Below are 18,769 nucleotides of genomic sequence, written 5' to 3' on the forward strand. Positions count from 1 at the left end.
ATCTCCCCTTTTCTCTCAACCCTCAGCCCCTGGCAACCACCATCCTACTATCTATTTCTATGAGGCTTCTTAAAATTCCACATGTAAGTGAGATCAGATAGTATGTTTCTCTGTTTGACTTTTTTCATTTAGCATAATGCCTTCAAAGTTTTCCTTCGTTGTTTCAAATGGCAGAATTTCTTTCTTTTTTATATCTGAATAATATTTCTCTGCATGTCTCTGTGTGTGTGCATGTGTGTGTGCATGTATCACATTTTCTTTATCCATTCATCCATTAATGGACATTTAGGTTGTTTCCACATCTTGGTTATTGTGATAATGTTGCAATGTACATGAGTGCAGATACCTCTTTGACATATTGATTTCATGTCCTTTGGGTATATACCCAGAAATGGGGTTGCTGGATCATATGGTAATTCTGTTTTATAATGTTCTATTAATCTCTATATTGTTTTCTTTCTTTCTTTTAAAAATATATTTTATTGCACTTTAGGTTCTGGGGTACATGTGCAGATAATGCAGGATTGTTGCACACCTACATACATGGCAATGTGGTTTGCTTCTTCCCTCCCAATCACCTATATCTGGGATTTTCCCCCATGTTATCCCTCCCCAACTCCCTACCCCATATTGTCCCTCCCTCAGTCCCCCCCAACAGACCCCACTGTATGATGCTCCCCTCCCTGTGTCCATGTGATCTCACTGTTCAACACCCACCTATGAGTGAGAATATGCAGTGTTTGATTTTCTGTTCTTGTGTCAGTTTGCTGAGAATGATGGTTTCCAGATTCATCTATATCCCTACAAATGACAGAAACTCATCGGATTTCATAGCTGCATAGTATTCCATGGTGTATATGTGCCACATTTTCCTTGTTCAGTCTATCATCTATGGGCATTTGGGTTGGTTCCAGGTCTTTGCTGTTGTAAACAGTGCTGCAGTGAACATATGTGTACATGTGCCTTTATAATAGAAAGATTTATAATCCTTTGGATATATACCCAGTAATGGGATTGCTGGATCAAATGGAATTTCTATGTCTAGTTCTTTAGGAAGTGCCACACTGTCTTCCACAATGAGTGAACTAATTTACATTCCCACCAGCAGTGTAAAAGTGTTATTTCTCCACATCCTCTCCAGCATCTGTTGTCTCCAGATTTTTTAATGATTGCCATTCTAACCAGCATGAGATGGTATCTCAGTGTGGTTTTGATTTGCATTTCTCTAATGACCAGTGATGATGAGCATTTTTTCATATGTTTGTTGGCCTCATATGTCTTCTTTTAAAAAGTGTCTGTTCATATCCATTGCCCACTTTTGAATGTTTTTTTTTTCTTGTAAATCTGTTTTAGTTCTTGGTAGATTCTGGATATTAGCCCTTTGTCAGATGTGTAGACTGCAAAAACTTTTTCCCATTCTGTTGGTTGCTGGTTCACTCTAATGATTGTTTCTTTTCCTGTGCAGAAGCTCTGGAGTTTAATTAGATTCCATTTGTCTATTTTGGCTTTTGTTGCCAAGGCTTTTGGTGTTTTAGTCATGAAGTCCTTGCCTACTTCTATGTCCTGAATGGTTTTGCCTAGGTTTTCTTCTAGGGTTTTTATGGTGTTAGGTCTTATGTTTAAGTGTTTAATTAATCTGGAGTTAATTTTAGTGTAAGGTGTCAGGAAGGGGTCCAGTTTCTGCTTTCTGCACATGGCTAGCCAGTTTTCCCAACATCATTTATTAAACAGGGAATCCTTTCCCCATTGATTGTTTTTGTCAGATTTGTCAAAGATCAGATGGTTGTGGATGTGTGGTGTTGCCTCCGAGGCCTTTGTTCTGTTCCATTGGTCTACATCTCTGTTTTGGTACCAGTACCATGCTGTTTTGATTACTGTAGACTTGTAGTATAGTTTGAAATTAGGTAGTGTGATGCCTCCAGCTTTGTTCTTTTTGCTTAGGATTGTCTTGGCTATGTGGGCTCTCTTTTGGTTCCATATGAAGTTTAAGGTGTTTTTTTGCAGTTTTGTGAAGAGGGTCATAGGTAGTTTGAGGAGAATAGTGTTGAATCTGTAAATTACTTTGGGTGGTATGGCTATTTTCACAATATTGATTCTTCCTAACCATGAACATAGAATGTTTTTCCATCTGTTTGTGTCTTCTCTTATTTCCTTGAGCAGTGGTTTGTAGTTCTCCTTGAAGAGGTCCTTTACGTCCTTTGCTAGTTATATTCCTAGGTATTTTATTCTCTTTGTAGCAATTGTGGATGGCAGTTCGCTCATGATTTGGCTCTCTTTTAGTCTGTTATTGGTGTATAGGAATGCTTGTGATTTTCGCACACTGATTTTGTATCCTGAGACTTTGCTGAAGTTGCTTATCAGTTTCAGGAGAAACTGATTAATCTGGCTAGTGGTCTATTTTGTTGATCTTTTCAAAAAACCAGGTCCTGGATTTATTAATTTTTGGAAGGGATTTGTGTGTCTCTATCTCCTTCAGTTCTCTGATCTTAGTTATTTCTTGTCTTCTGCTAGCATTTGATTTTTTTTCTTTCTCCTCTAGCTCTTTCACTTTTGATCATCAGGTGTCAATTTTAGATCTTTCCTTGCTTCTCATTTTGACATTTATTACTATAAATTTTCCTCTAGACACTGTTTTAATTGTGTCCCAGAGATTCTGGTACATTGTGTCTTTGTTCTCATTCATTTTAAAGAACATTTTATTTTTGTCTTCATTTCATTGTTTTTCCAGTCAATATTCAGGAACCAGTCCTTCAGTTTCCATGAAGTTGTGCAGTTCTGCGTTAGTTTCTTAATCCTGAGTTCTAATTTGATTGCACTGTGGTCTGAGAGGCTGTTTGTTATGATTTCCATTCTTTTGCATTTGCTGAGGAGTGATTTACTTCCAATTACGTGGTCAATTTTAGAGTAGGTGTGATGCGGTGCTGAGAAGAATGTATATTCTGTGGATTTGGGGTGGAGAGTTCTGTAGATGTCTATTAGGTTTGCTTAGTCGAGATCTGAGTTCAAGTCCTGGATATCCTTGTTAATTTTCTATCTCATTGATCTGTCTAATATAGATAGTTGGGTGTTAAAGCCTCCCACTATTATTGTGTGGCAGTCTAAGTCTCTTTGTAGGTCATTAAGAACTTGCTTTATGTATCTGGGTGCTCCTGTATTGGGTGGGTATATATTTGGGATCATTAGCTCTTCTTGTTGCATTGATCCTTTTACCATTATGTAATGTCCTTCTTTGTCTCTTTTGATCTTTGTTGGTTTAAAGTCTATTTTATCAGAGACTAGGATTGCAACTGCTGCCTTTTTTTGCTCTCCATTTGGTTGGTAAATCTTCCTCCATCCCTTTATTTTGAGCCTATATACGTCCTTGCACTTGGGATGGGTTTCCTGAATACAGCACACCAATGGGGATTGGCTTTTTATCCAATTTGCCAGTCTGTGTTTTTGTTTGGGGCATTTAGCCCACTTACATTTAGGGTTAATATTGTTATGTGTGAATTTGATCCTGCCATTTTGATACTAGCTGCTTGTTTTGCCCATTAGTTGATGCACTTTCTTCACCGTATGGATGCTCTTTACCATTAGGTACATTTTTGGAGTGTCTGGAACTGGTTGTTCCTTCCTATGTTTAGTGCTTCTTTCAGGAGCTCTTGTAAGGCAGGCCTTGTGGTAATGAAATCTTGGAGCAATTCCTTGTTCATAAAGCATTTTATTTCTCCTTCTATTATGAAGCTTAGTTTGGCTGGATATGAAATTCTAGGTTGAAAGTTCTTTTCTCTAAGGATGTTGAATATTGGCCCCCACTCTCTTCTGGCTTGTTGGGTTTCTGCCGAGAGATCCGCTGTGAGTCTGATGGTCTTCCCTTTGTGGGTAACCTGACCTTTCTCTCTGGCTGCCCTTAGCGTTTTATCTGTCATTTCAACTCTGGTGAATCTGATGATTATGTACCTTGGGGTTGTTCTTCTTGAGGAATATCTTTGTGGTGTTCTTATTTCCTGGACTTGAATATTGGCTGCCTTGCTAGGTTGGGGAAGTTCTTCTAGATAATATCCTAAAGAGTGTTTTCCACCTTGTATTCATTTTCTCCATCACATTCAGCTACACTTATCAAACTTGGATTATGTCTTTTGTCATAATCCCTTATTTCTTGGAGGCTTTGTTCATTTCTTTTTACTCTTTTTTCCTCTAATCTTGCCTTCTCATTTTATTTCATTGAGTTGATCTTCAATTCTGATATCCTTTCTTCTGTTTGGTTGATTTGGCTATTAAAACTTGTGTATGCTTCGTGAAGTTCTTGTGTTGTGTTTTTCAGCTCCATCAATTCATTTATATTCTTCTCTAAGCTATTCATTATTGTTAGCATTTTGTCAAACCTTTTTTCAATGTTCTTAGTTTCTTTGTATTGAGTTAGAATATGTTCTTTTAGCTCAGAGAAGTTTGTTACTACCCACTTTCTGAAGCCTGTTTCTGTCAATTCATCAGACTCATTCTTCATCCAGCCTTGTTCCCTTGCTGGTGAGGAGTTGTGATCCCTTGGAGGAGGGGAGGTGTTCTACTTTTGGGTGTTTTCATCCTTTTCGCACTGGTTTCTTCCCAACTTTGTGGATTTATCTACCTGTGGTCATTGTAGTTGGTGACTTTTGGATGGGGTCTCTGAGTGGACGTCCATTTTGTTGCTGATGAAGTTATTTCTTTCTGTTTCTTAATTTTCCTTCTAACAGGCCCCTCTGCTGTAGGACTGCTGGAGGTCCTCTCCAGATCTTGCTTGCCTGGGGATCACCTGCAGCGGCTGCAGAACAGTAAGGGTTTCTGCCATTTTCTTCTTCTGTTATCTTTGTCCCAGAAGGATACCCACCCGATGTCAGCCTGAGCTCTCCTTTATAAGGTATCTCTTTGGATATACGGGGGTTAGGGAGCTGCTTGAGGAAGCTGTCTGTCCCTATAGGAGCTCAAGTGCTGAGCTGTGAGTTTCATTTTTATGTTCAGAGCTGCTGGGCAGGTACATTTAAGTTTGCTGTAGCGGAACTCATAACTGCCTTTTTTTCCATGGTGCTCTGTCCTGGGAAGGTGGGGCTTTATTTATAAGTTCCTGACATGCTGCTGCCTTTTTTCAGAGATGCCCTGCCCAGCAATGAGGTAGCTTAGTCACAGTCTGCCAGCAGAGGCGTTGCTGAGCTGTCATGGTCTCTGCCCAGCTGCTGTGTGCACATCCTTGTGGTTTTGTTTATAGAGGTATAGACAGAACTGTCTCAGTAATGGCAGACTGCCTCAGTAATGGCGGACTGCCTCAGTAATGGTGGACTGGCTCAGTAATGGCAGACTACCTCAGTAATGGCAGATGCCCTAGCCCCCACAGAGCTGGACTGTCCTGGGTCCAGCTGTGCTAGCTGTGTAACTCTCAATCCAGAGTGATTCAGATTGCTGGTCTTTGTGGGGGTGGAACCCACTGAGCCAGATCACCTGGCTCCCTGTTTCAGCCCCCTTTTTTTCAGTTGAATGGGCAACACTGTCTCCCAGGTGTTTCAGGCACCAGTTGAAATGGCCGCCCAGAGTTGTGTGAGTTTTTGTGTGGAGACCCACTGTGTGGGCTGAAACAGCCATGCTGGAGACTCATGGTGCTTTTCCGCCAGGGAATTTCCTGGTCTGTGGGCAGTAAAAACTTGTTGGGAAATGTGGTGATCACTCACCCTCTGCATTCTTGCTGGGAACTGCACTCCAGAGGTGTTCCTATTCGGCCATCTTGGATCCAGCAGCTGACCTCTATACTGTTTTCTATAATAGCTGTACTAATTTACATGTGTACCAACAATGCCCAAGGATTGTCTTTTCCCCATATCCACCAACACTTGCTATCTCTTGTCTTTTTGTTCATAGTCATTCCAACGGGTGTGAGGTAATATCTCATTGTGGTTTTGATTTGCATTTCCCTGATGATTAGTGATATTGAGCATCTTTTCATGTGCCTGTTGACCATTTGTATGTCTTCTTTGGAAAAATGTCTGCTCAGGTACTTTGCCCATTTTTAAATCAGTTTTTATTTTTATTTTTTTTGTATTTTTGCCATTGAGTTCTATGAGTTCCTGATATATTTTGACCCTTAACTACTTATCAGATATATGATTTATAAATATATTTCTATTTTACCATTCTGTAGGTTACTTTTTCATTTTGTTGATTATTTGCTGTGCAGAAGTTTTTTAGTTTGATATAGTCCCATATGTTTATTTTTGTTTTTGTTGCTAGTGCTTTTGGAATCAAATTAAAAACAAAATCATTGCCTATGTCAAGGAACTTTTCCCCATGTTTTCTTCCAGGAGTTTCATTGTTTTCAATCTTGCATTTAAGTCTTAAGTTATTTTTTGTGAGTAGTTTAAAATAGGGGTCCTATTTCACTCTTTGTATGTGAATGTTCAGTTTTTCCAACACCATTTACTGAAGAAACTATACTTTCTCCATTGTGTTTTCTTGGTGCCCTCATCAAAAATTAGTTGACTCTGTATTTATGGGTTTATTTCTGGGGTCTCGATTCTGTTCCATCCAACCAAGTGTCTGTTTTTATGCCTGTGCCACACTGTTTTGTTTAGAAAGCTTGTGGTATAATTTGAAATCAGCAAGTAAGAGGCCTCCAGCTTTGGCTATTTGTGGTATTTGTGATCTCATGTATCTATGTTCTTAAGAGAGATTCATACAGCTTTTCTTTTGTGCAATGTCCTTGTGAAGTTTTGGTAACAAAGTTTTGCTAATCAAATTAAAAATCACTTTGGATTGTGGTCCCTCTTTTTTAATTCTCTCTTAGAAAAGATGCAAGGCTGCTACTCTGTGTTTCTTAAATGCTGGTGGAGTTTATCACCAAAGCTATGTGTACTTTTCTCTATGTTAAAAATTTTTAAAGGATTCAACTTGTTTTGTAGATGGGATTATTCTTTTTTTTCATTTTTTCTTATGTCAGTTTTGATAAGCTGTATTTTTTTAAGAAAAATATCTTCTAGATTTTAAAACTTATTTATATAAATTTGTTCATAGTATCTTCCTTTTAAAATGTTTGTAGGGGCTATAGCAATGTCTTGTTTACATTCTTGGATTTGGTGGTATTTACATTCTTCCCGCATTCTTAAAATATATTTATAAGTCTTGCTATGAGTTTATCAATTTTAAATTTTTGTTAAGATGATAAATATTTGGATTTGTGGATTTTCTCTATTATGTGTGAATTTTCTGTTTCATTAATTTATGTTCTTACCTTTATTATTTCCTTTCTTCTTATTTCTCTGCATTTAACTTGTTGGTTTTTTGAAAGGGGAACTTGATCATTTAGTTTTTTCCTTTTTTCATATATATATATATATGTGTATATATATATACTATGCTCTCTAAATGTTGCTTTCACTGCAGATCACAAGTTTTGATGTTTTTGTTTTACTTAGTTAAACACATTTTCTAATTTCCTTTGTGACTTCTTTTACCCATAGGCCATTTAGAAGTACATTGCATAAATTCCAAATATTTGAGAATTTGCTAGTTATCTTTTTGTCATTGATTTCAATATTAATTCCACTGTAGTCAGAGTATATTCTCCCTTTATTTCTCTCTTTTTAAAGTGTGTTTACATATGTTTTATACCCAAGGATATTGTCAATTTTGGTAAGTGTTCATTTCACCAAAAAATAATGTGCATTCTATAGTTATTATAAGCAGCATTCTATGTATGTCACATAGGTCTTGTTTATTATTAATGTTCAATTCTTCTATGTCTCTGTGGTATATCAGTATCTACTTGTTAAATCAGATATTAAAAGAAATATGTCAGAATCTCCTACTATAATCATGGATTTATCTAGCTCTTTTTTTGTCCATTTTTGTTTAGATTTTGAGAGTATTTTATTAAGAACATAGAGTTATGCAATTATTTTTTTTTCTTGGGTATTGAGCTTTTTAACATGACAAAATATCCCTCTTCATTTTTAATAATGCTTCTTTAAGATTTGCTTTGTCTGGTATTCGTCCCACAATGCTAGCTTTCTTTGGTTAGTGTTTGTGTGGTATAATGAATACCCCTGTGCATTGTCTCACCTTGTCTTTACTTTACATCTGAGTCTAACTTTAATTTCATTTTCAGAAATAACGATGCAGAAATAAAATAGAACAATCCTTTCTAATATAAAGATTTGAGCCTTCATGTCAATCGGTCTCCTGTACTAGGAAAACATTGTTAGACAGTAATCATTACCTGTCGAAGTGACTGAACATGAAGGTTAAAAAAAAAATGGCCATCGAGGCAAAACTCAAGTTATGTACAGAGGAGAAAATGTAAAGTTGATATTAGATTTTTCCCTAAACACTCAATACTAGAAAACAGTATGTGTGGCATTCTGGGAAAATGTAGCACCTCAATGATTTTCACCTAAACAGGTTATCCTTGACGCATGAAGAAAAAAAATTTGCACAAGAATTTTAGGAGTATAGTACTTATAAAACAAATAAATCAATTTTGATTAGATGAAATAATACAGTTGACCAAGAGATAAATCAAAATGAAATTTTTTGAAATAAAGGAAATATAATAAAAATACTCTATGAGCACTCATGGATGAGCATTTAATCCATCTAGATATGACTAAAATTTGAAATATATCTTAATTAATGAAACACAAATTCTATAAACTTTAACAATACACAAATATAATAACGAAGTAATCAGAAGCAGGGGATGTTTAAGTGCACAGGTTTTACGCTGTCATAGCAGGAGTCAATAGAGCGCATCTAAAATTAAAATGTTTGGTTTGAAATGCATAATTCCAACCTTTCAATATTTTTCATAATGCTTTTAATTAACTTCAGAGATATTTTAAAAATTAAGGTTGCTTGTGCTGAAGAAACATCTGAAATTCAACAATTTTATTTCATTTTTTTGCTTCTTATTCAGTTAATTCAAGTATAAGCAAAATGACTACTATATATGCAGGAAAGAAATGTCTGAAATAGTGACTCCCATTTGTTAACTACAGCTATCTGGGGATGGTAGGTTTTTGGTGAATTCTCTTTTACTTTTCATTGTTCTTTTCCTTATTGCATTACTTTTGCTTTTCTTATAATAAGCATGTATCATTTTTACATAATCTATGCAGTAATTTTTTGAACAAAGTTAGAGACAGTGATATAGCCATCTTGAGCTAGAAAAATTTTTCTCAACTTTTTCTAAATTTACTTTTAGAAAGAAACTTTACATTTTATCTTAAAAGAAGCCACTGATTGAATTATTCTTTGTCATGGTGAGCCTAATGTGATCAATTTTTATTTGGGGTTCACTAATGAAGAGTGAATCCTTTTTCTCTGCAACTCCTAGCATTCAGTATCATTCAGCAGAACCTTTCATATCCCAGCCTTCCCTGTTTTAAGTCAGGTCTGTCATCTCTTCTTCTTAGATCTGCAATAGACAGCATCACCCAAAAGGACACTCTCTGAGGAGTAGGATGGCAGTGGGATGCTACTGGTTTGAAAGCATGTCAGATTGACAGCCATTCTGCCATGTACTATAATAGAGAGTCAAAGAATTAAAATGTACAGTATCTTACTTTATGATGGAAGATGGGACAGGAAAAATTGGCTCACAATTATTGAGTGCCTGATGTATTTCAGGCATGGTCACAGCAACCTCTGAGTTAGGTGCTATGACTCCCATTGTGCACACGAGGAAAGAAAAATTTGAGAGAGGTGAGAGGAGTTGCCTGTGTTTATGTGGCTAACTGGGAAAACTGATGATGAAGTCTAGGCTCCTCCACGCCCTTCTCTCTGCTTCTATGACTGCTGTGGACAAATTCCTATAAGCTTTTATGTTTTTGGTTAAATTTACAACTGTGTTTATTGTACTGAAAAAAAAACCTTAAAGTTTTGCCTTTGATACAGATAATAAATTTATGCTTCAAATTGTTTTTATTTTAAGAATGACTACAAAGACAATGGAAGCAGATAACTCTGGCTAGAATCAAAATTTAATGGTGAAATGAGATCAAACTCACAAAGAGTTAATGATGCTAGCACTAATTAAGTGTAGTCTTCTTAAAAGAAAAAAAAAGCCAGCTTTATCCTGGCAAGAAGCCTGTAAAAAAGGGACGATCTGTCACAGATTCACAGAACACAGTAATTAAGATCTGAAACGCTTCCCAATCAAGGAACAGGAAGAGTTCACTCTGAGTTAACTGTTTAAACAGCATCCCTTGTGAAATGGCATTGCCACTGTATGTTTTTAGATTGAATTGATTTAATTTCTTACTGTTTGCCTCTAAGTAGGAATTAGAGCCTCCATTAGGAATTGCTAATGGTGCCCATTCTGGACTCCCTCATCCCAGGACAGAAGTGGAGGGAAGGACTGATGTAGTATGCATGTGATATATGTCACAGCCAGAACCTGGTCACCGGCTAATTCGGCAACAGGCAGGAATACTGAACAATAAATGAGCCCACATTGTGTTTACATGTCTAATTTTGATACTAATCATTTATATGTTCTAAGTATGATGTTACGCTTTCATGGAAGCATAAAAATGTGCACGTAAACAAAAATATGTGTATTCCAAAATTATGCTTAAATTTTACATTTCATTTCTTAGCAGAGACTCAGTCAGTCAACACATTCATGCAGTGACACCTGTAACCCAGACGTGGTGGTTTAATTTAGTAACAGTTGATTTCCCTTTACAATGAAACAATCGCCTGAACTCAGCTTCATGTATTGGTTCGTTGTTCTTCCTTGCTGTCACTGTTCACTAGTATTTAGGCTTCATCCAGAACAGCTACTCCACTTAAAAAGCATAGCAAATGAACAAAAAGGGTGACATTGTCACTTTCCTCTTATGACGATGTGAAGTTTGCAATTCTTTTTCTATTCATAATGAATTTGTTTTTATATACCCAACTCACAGGGACAGATTTGGTAAATCATATTTAGGTCCGATGTGACCTCTGAACAGGTAAGTTTTAATTCACTTTCTAAAAGCAATGAATGATTTCAGCTTCCTGATAAACATAATAGCTAGTTCTTGTTGAGAGTTTATTTTTTTAGATACTAAGCTCTTTTGAGTGTTGTTTTTAAAAATGGTTTTAATAACTCTATTAGGAATGTGTTATTAAATATAATTATCTCAGTTTTGTACATAAGGAATCTGTTATTGGGTTGAATAACTTTTCTAAGTCCACACAGAGCTCTATGTTAGGAACTAACATTATGTCCTGGTAGTGGCAGATTAACCAGGAGGATGTCTCTTGTCTATACTAGCAAAATTCTAAATCACTTGAATCAGTGAAATGAGAGAAGGATGCTTTAGGTTTTACACTCCTATTCTATCCTTACAGTTTCTTACTACTGGCATGTTATGTAGAAGCAGAGCAGGTGGAAACGCAATCATTCATGAAACTTTGGAGGAAGGTATAGCCTCTTCCTCCGTCTCATTCTCTCCTTGTTCTGCTCCTCTTTTAAAATTTCTTTTAAACTTCATCACCTAATTATGGGTTTACAATATTACTAACTCGTGCAATTATTTTCCATTAACAAAAGTTTCTCATATTGGAGAAATTGTGATACTCAGTGGATGAAGACCATGAACCTTTATATTTCCTAGTACAATTCAGAACTCTTTGTAGAAACTATGGCCTCTGGCACAATATTTTCACAGTCATAAGAGTTTAGTATCCTATGATCTCAGTGGTATTTAACAATAAATCCTGAAACACATGTTTTCAAAAGCAGTGGAAAAATGGATGTCAAGTCCATTAATCGCAGATGAAAAAAATTTCTTTGGGTTGGAGTGTCAACCAGGCATCAGCGGTGCCTTGCACTAAAAAGTCTATTCAAATGACCTTCTGATTAGGTCAGCTTGTCCTTCTGCCCTGAGATATTTTAAAAACAGAAACTGTCAGTTAGAGCTATAATCCTTACGATACCTTAGGCTGTGTGTAGTAGATACTTGGTAGCAAGAATAGCCATAAGCAACTCCTGTGTAGCATTTTGCTCATAGCTGTCAGCTTGACCAAATCACATGCAAAATCGATTTAAAACTGCACGTTCTGTAAAGAAAATATGTCCATTATGTGGGAAGTGTTTCAGGGTAATTTCAAATAGTCTGAAAACACTCATTTGTAACTGAAGGATTTATTTAAAATTGATTTTAGGGAAAGTACAGATAAGCAAAACTATATTTACTTCTTATATTTAGATAAAAGAAAACACTAAGAAAATGTTCTTAATTGTGCCTATCAACAGTGCTATGTTAGAAAAATATGATGTTGGCCTTTGTGGCTATATTATAAATGGAGTAATATTAAATGCTAACCATTTGAAAGTTGCAAATGTCTGTGTACAAATATCTGATGTAAAAGCACAGTCACACAATCAAAGTACATTTCCAACCTGTGAATCACTAAAGACTTGGGAGGCAGCATCTTGTCCCTGGCAGATGCGATCCACATTCCTCAGCTCTCCTGGTGGCATTCAGGGACAGAGGCTGCTTCTGGAGAGAAGGAGAATAAAGACTCCAAAAGGCTTAAATTAGAGTGGCTTTGAAATGAAATGCATTTTAAAAATGTGCTTTAGTGCTTCTGTAAAATGATGCTATTGTTGTGTTTGTCATACTTCTGTTAAAAATGAGGCCTTTTATACAGCAATAGAGACACTGAATGGGAAAGAGAATTGGGAGATGTTGGAATGTTTGATGATACTCTTTTCCTTCCTGGGCATTGGGAAATTGCGCCGTTGTCATTCACATTAGCAGAATGTAGAACATTAGCTTAGCAATGCCAGGATGCCCGCAAGGGAGGAACCAAGGCTACTTTGCCCATGATGTTAACCTCTTGAGTGCCACATTGCTGGAGGTTTTAATGTGTATGGAGGGGTTTAAGGGAGGAATTATAGGAAACCATTTAGTGAAAATATGATTGCACAAAACATGATGGGCAAACCCAAAGGACAAGAATACTGTACCATAAAGTCTAGGGACAGCCTCTGTTTCCGAACAGCTCTGATTCTCAGAGGGCCACTCTTTTCCAGTGTGAATATTAATACTCCAGAGACTGCACACGCTCCCTACCATGCCCACTCCTCTCATCCTCCTCTACATTCACTATTGGAAGAAACCTTTGGAAGACAGAAGAATTGAAAAGATCTGCCTGTTCACAAATTTTATTGTTTTTAAATTTTAAGACCCATTCTTTCAGAAACATATTTTAAAAATTAAGACTTCTTTCAGAAACGTATTATAAAAATTAGGTTTTATGCTTTATGTGTTCTGGAGCGCTAAGTCTTATAATGAATTTAGTATTTATGAGCTTATTCTTAAAGACATATGATTTACTTGTATTTATTTATTTTTTTAATTTGGGCATCTTCAAGGAATCAGGAGCTTTGCTTGGAGTACAGAGTTAACAAAATACAGTCTCTGTCCTCCAGGAACTTACACTATGGAGTTTTGGTTAGCTCATTTGTTTGCAAAGCACTTTGTATAATTCCTCCATCCCTTTCTCCAAATTACCAGGAAAAAACTATGTAGAACACTCCACCCTCCAACCCAAGGAGCATAAATAGAAGTATTTAAAAATAAAATTTTGTTTAGGAACTGAGAGCAGAATGTTCTTTCTGTAAAAAAAGAGCTCATAATTAAATAAAGTCTTGTCCTGTTTGTATTAGGCAAAAAGTCACATTTAGAGAACATTCTACCTTTTAAACTTGTTTATTCTTTCTGCTTTCTTAATATGCAACTGTTCAGTTCATTGATACATTCATTTGTTCGTTAAATTTTCTTGAATTTTTCTTACCCAAATCATTGAACCTCATTGTCCAATAATGGAGAAGGATACAGTATAAACAGGAAATTGTACACTTCCCTAGTTTTGATCAGAGAGGTGCTTGAAGAAAGTGTTTTAGGCACAAAGAAGAACAAAAACTAACACAGCTGGTGAGGAAGCGAGAGAGTCTGTTTTGGAGATCATGAGTTTTCAAAGTAAAGAAGCAAGGAAAAGAGCACGCCAAACAGAAGGAACAGTATGTGCGAAGACACAGAGGCCTGAGCAAGCCCGCAAGGTGGAGGAAAGGGGGGTATTTGGAGGTTTCTTGAGAGATAGGCTACAATCAGAGACATGAGGTTGGGAGGAAGGCAGGGAACGGAAAGAGTAGAGACTTATAAGCCAGGTGAATAAATCAGATGGTTCTTTCGGCAGAAGGAGTAATGCATTGTTTTTGAGCATGGCGTGATCACTTGCAACAGTAGGAAGGATCGCTTTATAAAAAGCAAAATATTAAAAGAAAAAATAGAGATTGCTTTGAAGTTGTATGGGAAGTAGTGGGCAACCAGCTCTGATTACATGAAGGTAATCTACAGAAGAGATAAGAGAAGCCTCAACAGGGCGGTCATTGTGAGACTAGAGAAGACGAAGGTTCCCATTGCGTTAAATAGTATTTGGTGACCCATGTTGTAGGAAAAGATGGCCAGGAGCAGACCTGTGTTACTTTTAGTTAAGTGATTACAAGCCTGCTTTGCTCTTTATACACTGATATTTGTGCCATGGATCAAATATTGAATTAAGAAAACTCCAAACTATGGTGCAGTAAAATAAAAGCAGACATCAAGCGGTGGTAACAGGAGGCCTACAGTAAAGACCATCTGAGAGCGCTTTATAACTGTGGAACGCTGCGGTGTGGTTGCAAGGCAGCAAAGACGGCTTTGGACCCACGATCTCTTCCCAACATAGGGTTTACATGACGGTCTCATAAACAGGGCTTATGCAAGAACTCTGGGAAGGAATGCAACCTGTGCTCACGAGACTCGGGAGGGTCTTTGCAGATGGGGGCTTGCGAGGCCAGAAAGTCTTGCAGGGCAGAGAAAACCGGAAAACCACAGACTTTGCCTACGTTCTCAGAATATGGAGTGATTCTGATTGCTCTGTGTACGCAATGCTTGGGAGATAAAAACCACTTGATGCATCGTGTGTGGTCAGACCTTATGGAACCTTATCAGCCATGCCTCTTTGCAAATGCACCTGGATAAACAATGGGTGGAAAAAACTCAGTATCCTTAGTTAGCATTTCTTAGAAGAACCACATTTGCTATTGAATGCTGCAAGACACATGCTCTCCTTGCCTGGCCATCTTTCTTCTTACCTCCTCTCCCCGCAGCCCACAAAATTAATAAGATAATGCGCCTAATAAAAGCGTGAGAAGCCCAGAGCTCAGTGCCAAGGCGGTTTACCCCTGAGAGAGTGTGTTGGCCCTCTGGACCCGTGTTGTTGAATTCTACTCTTGATCTTGTCTTATTTCTTTTCTCACTCCCTCATCACCACCAGGGCTCGGGGCACCCGTGTACAGGGTTGGGCTAGATCCCAACACACGTGATAGAATGTCATGGCTGGGGAGAAAGGAGACAAGAATGACTTTAGATTGATCAGATTGCTCTCTTGGCAAATGGTAGCACAAAACAGAAAAAAACCGTTAAGAAGAGCATGTGCTGGGGACCAGGTCATGAGTTTGGTTTGGGACATGCTAAGTCCTAGGTGTCTGTGAGTAGTCAACAGCTTCCAGGTCCAGGGAATCCTGCCACAAGACCCCAGCACAGAGGGCCAGGTAATTGACAGCTCCTCTGCTTTCTTCATGCTTCTCTGTTCCTTCAGATGTCCCGGTCAATAAGAGGGGGTTGAGAAGGAGAACTGACAGGTGAGGAAAGAGAGACAGCTGACAATGGCCTCCTTTTGCTTTTAAATTGCTGCAAGTCACAGCCAAGAGAGGCGAGAAACTGCAACTCTAAACTGAGTTTGAAGCACTGAATATGAGATGATACGGGATGCTCTAATCATAGATATGATTGAGTGTTTCTATGTAAGTGACTTTGTGACATTTTATCTGAAAGAAACAAGAGAATATGGATGGTCTCCTTCATTGGTTCAACTTAATGATATTTTAACTACAACGGTGTGGAAGCGATAAACATTCAGTAAAAGCTGTACTTTGAGTATCCATATAACCATTCTGTTTTTCACACTGAGTATTCAATAAATTACAAGAGATAGTCAACACTTAATGATAAAATAGGCTTTGTGTTAGATGGTTGTACAGTACTATAGGCTAATGTAAATGCTTGGGCATGTTTAAGCCATGCTGTGATGTTTGGCAGGTTAGGCATACTAAATGAATTTTCAAATGACAATATCCTCAACTTATGATGGGTCCACTAGAATGTAACCCCCTTGTAAGTCAAGGAGCATCTGTAGTTGGGATAGTCGTCCAGTGGCAGGAGAAGAACTAGTGCCACAGAGGAAATTTGGCAAGACAGTAGGTGACCAACGTAAAGCTGCCTTATAATTACCATCTTTGAGACCAGAGTCTGCATAGGGGGAAAGAGAAGGGCTCAGACTGAAGCTTTCTTTCACCAATATTTGAAGAGGCAGCAGCATCAGAAAAGGCATCTTTAAAGAAAAGAAAATGCTGGGAAATAACATTCTCAACCTAAAAACAATGTTTTTTTTTTTTTTTTTTTTTTTTTTTTTTTTTTTTATCACCAACTATCTTTTCAGATAAGTCAGCTAAGCTCAGAGAGGAAATTAGTCTCCCAAGGTCACAGAGCTAGTAAGTGGCAAAATTAGGATCTGAAACCTGCTGTGCCTCATATCAAAACCACTATGCGAACTATTCCCTACATCTTTTTAAAAAATCACCGATTTGGAATTATAAGGAAAACATGAATAAAGGACCCAGTGATATAAGAACATTTCAAAGCCAGGGCTGATAAGAATCTGGTGCTTGCTCCAAGTACGGTAAATAATATTGGCATGTGATTCAAGATACTGCAAGTCTCCTGGGTCAAACCCCAATACCAAACCTGCGCTGCTTTGTCTGTTTGCCACGCCGTGGGCTGCCGTTCAAGTCAAGGCGTGAGACCAGCTGGAGGTCCAGAGGAACCCGAGTGACTGGCTTGCTTCTGCAGCAGCCCTACGTGTGGGAAAGGCCCAAGGAGACTGTTGTTTCTACCCAACCTTCACCCACTTCTCTTCCATAGGTTTTTATTGTTTTGTTTTTTTACTTGTGATTGGTTGTAAGGAAAAACCTTTAGAAGAAGAATTTTATATTTGGGTTTCAATTATGTATCAACATGAGGTCCTTTAAACAATGCATTCACTAAGAAAATGAAATCTTGGCCTCTATGGGTCACTTTACATATTAAAAACCATGCTCATAAGGGAAGCCCTAAGGGGATTCAAGAAGTGTAAGATTCACTTGTTATTTTACTTTTATTAATAATGATTTATAATGAGAATAAAGACATACCCTTCCTTAAAAATAAGTGCTGGTGATGCTGGCTATCATTTGAGAAGCCGAAGAAGGCTTTAGCGAACTTCGGTGGTGGGAGCTGCCATGCAGAAGGGCTGATCTGCTATTAGCAGTGACTTTTTGCTTCTTAAAAATTTCCTTCGTGCTTGATTCAGTCTTCATTTAAGTTTTAATTTTGGATTCTTTTTTCTGATAGAAACATCTCCTAAAGCAGCAAAAATAACAAGTTGTTTCTATTGAAAGAAAGCTGATTACTGAGGTGAGAGAGCCCAGCCACTGCTCCAAACAGTACAGCATTGATATTGTTAAACTGGAAATGAATCTGAAGCCTTCTGCTTTTCCATTCTCCAGCACTGCATGTCCATTCTTTCTTCTCTTCCAAACTTGCAAATGTCATCATATTTTAAAAAGTGCCTTATTGATGGTACAATTTTCAAGTAAATTGAAATTTCCCTCTTTTTAAGTCCAAGCTCCCTCTTCCTTCTCTCTCTCTCTCATAACAGACACACACACAAACACACACACACACATGCACACACGCACATACACACAGCACACACTAGCTTAACAGTACAGAGAGGCTGCTTTGCATGGCATTTGCCCTGCATATAGACCTGAGTGCCAAAGGAAGACTCTGTCCTGACCCCAGCAATACTTGTTATTTGATTTCTGAAATTAATTTTTTATTTCTCATTTCAGGTTTTGTTGACCCTGTAGAACTCCTGAAAGAGCAATTGGAGAGCCGATTTCAGTTTGTAGACAAGTCTATGAAGAATAAGATATAACAGCCTAGTCCGATAGGCCAAATTTTGGATTTATATTTTAGAGGTGAGAATGCAATTTCCATTAAGGTTGTACTTACAATAAAATACCTTTTAAATCTGTTTTTCATCTTTAGTTTGCAAATCTATAATATAATCTGTGATTCAGAATATTTCTTATATTGGGAAAAAAGCTGAGTTGTAAAAACTCATATAATGACCATGGCTAAAAAGAAGGTTTTTATGTTATGCCTTCACTGACCTCGGTGTGACAGAAGAGTCCAGAACTAAAGAAACACGTTAGTAATCGAAAAATACTGCTTTAGAGAAAACAAAATGAAAGAGAGCTCTTATATCACTAACAGAATTTCTACTAAACTCTGGCTGTGACAGACTGGTTTGGTTTTGCATTAACTTTAGGATTTTGGTGTAAATTAGCTTGTGGAAGCTTGAGAGAGAGAGAGAGAGAGAGAAGTGCTTCTTCCCTTAGTCTGTGACCTCCCATCCTTAAGTCTATCTGGCTCATGGACTAAGAGGATTTGGATAGAGTCCTATTTTCATCCATCTCCATCCTTATGCCCACAAACATATCTTCATTAATTCTATCACTCTGTAATCTTGAGCAAGTTACTTAACAGTTCCAGGTCTCAATTTTCTGGTTTTCTCAGGAGCTCAGTGAATAATTTCAAAGGCTGGACAGGTAATAAAA

At 37.5% G+C, this 18,769-nt stretch overlaps 1 long non-coding RNA gene across 5 annotated transcripts in view; it reads left to right on the forward strand.

Annotated features, from left to right (window-relative positions):
* LOC103794583 (uncharacterized) overlaps nt 1-18,769 on the forward strand; it is a 455,426-nt gene that overhangs the window by 48,412 nt on the left and 388,245 nt on the right. For 3 of the 5 annotated variants that reach the window (XR_013520575.1, XR_013520576.1, XR_013520578.1), the window contains exons 6-7: nt 17,496-17,558; nt 17,999-18,127. This is a non-coding gene — a long non-coding RNA (uncharacterized LOC103794583). The remainder of the gene's footprint in view (nt 1-17,495; nt 17,559-17,998; nt 18,128-18,769) is intronic. The other 2 variants (XR_013520574.1, XR_013520577.1) reach the window with 1 other exon arrangement.

The sequence above is a fragment of the Callithrix jacchus genome, chromosome 7 (genome assembly GCF_049354715.1).
Source record: "Callithrix jacchus isolate 240 chromosome 7, calJac240_pri, whole genome shotgun sequence".
Classification (NCBI taxonomy): domain Eukaryota; kingdom Metazoa; phylum Chordata; class Mammalia; order Primates; family Cebidae; genus Callithrix; species Callithrix jacchus.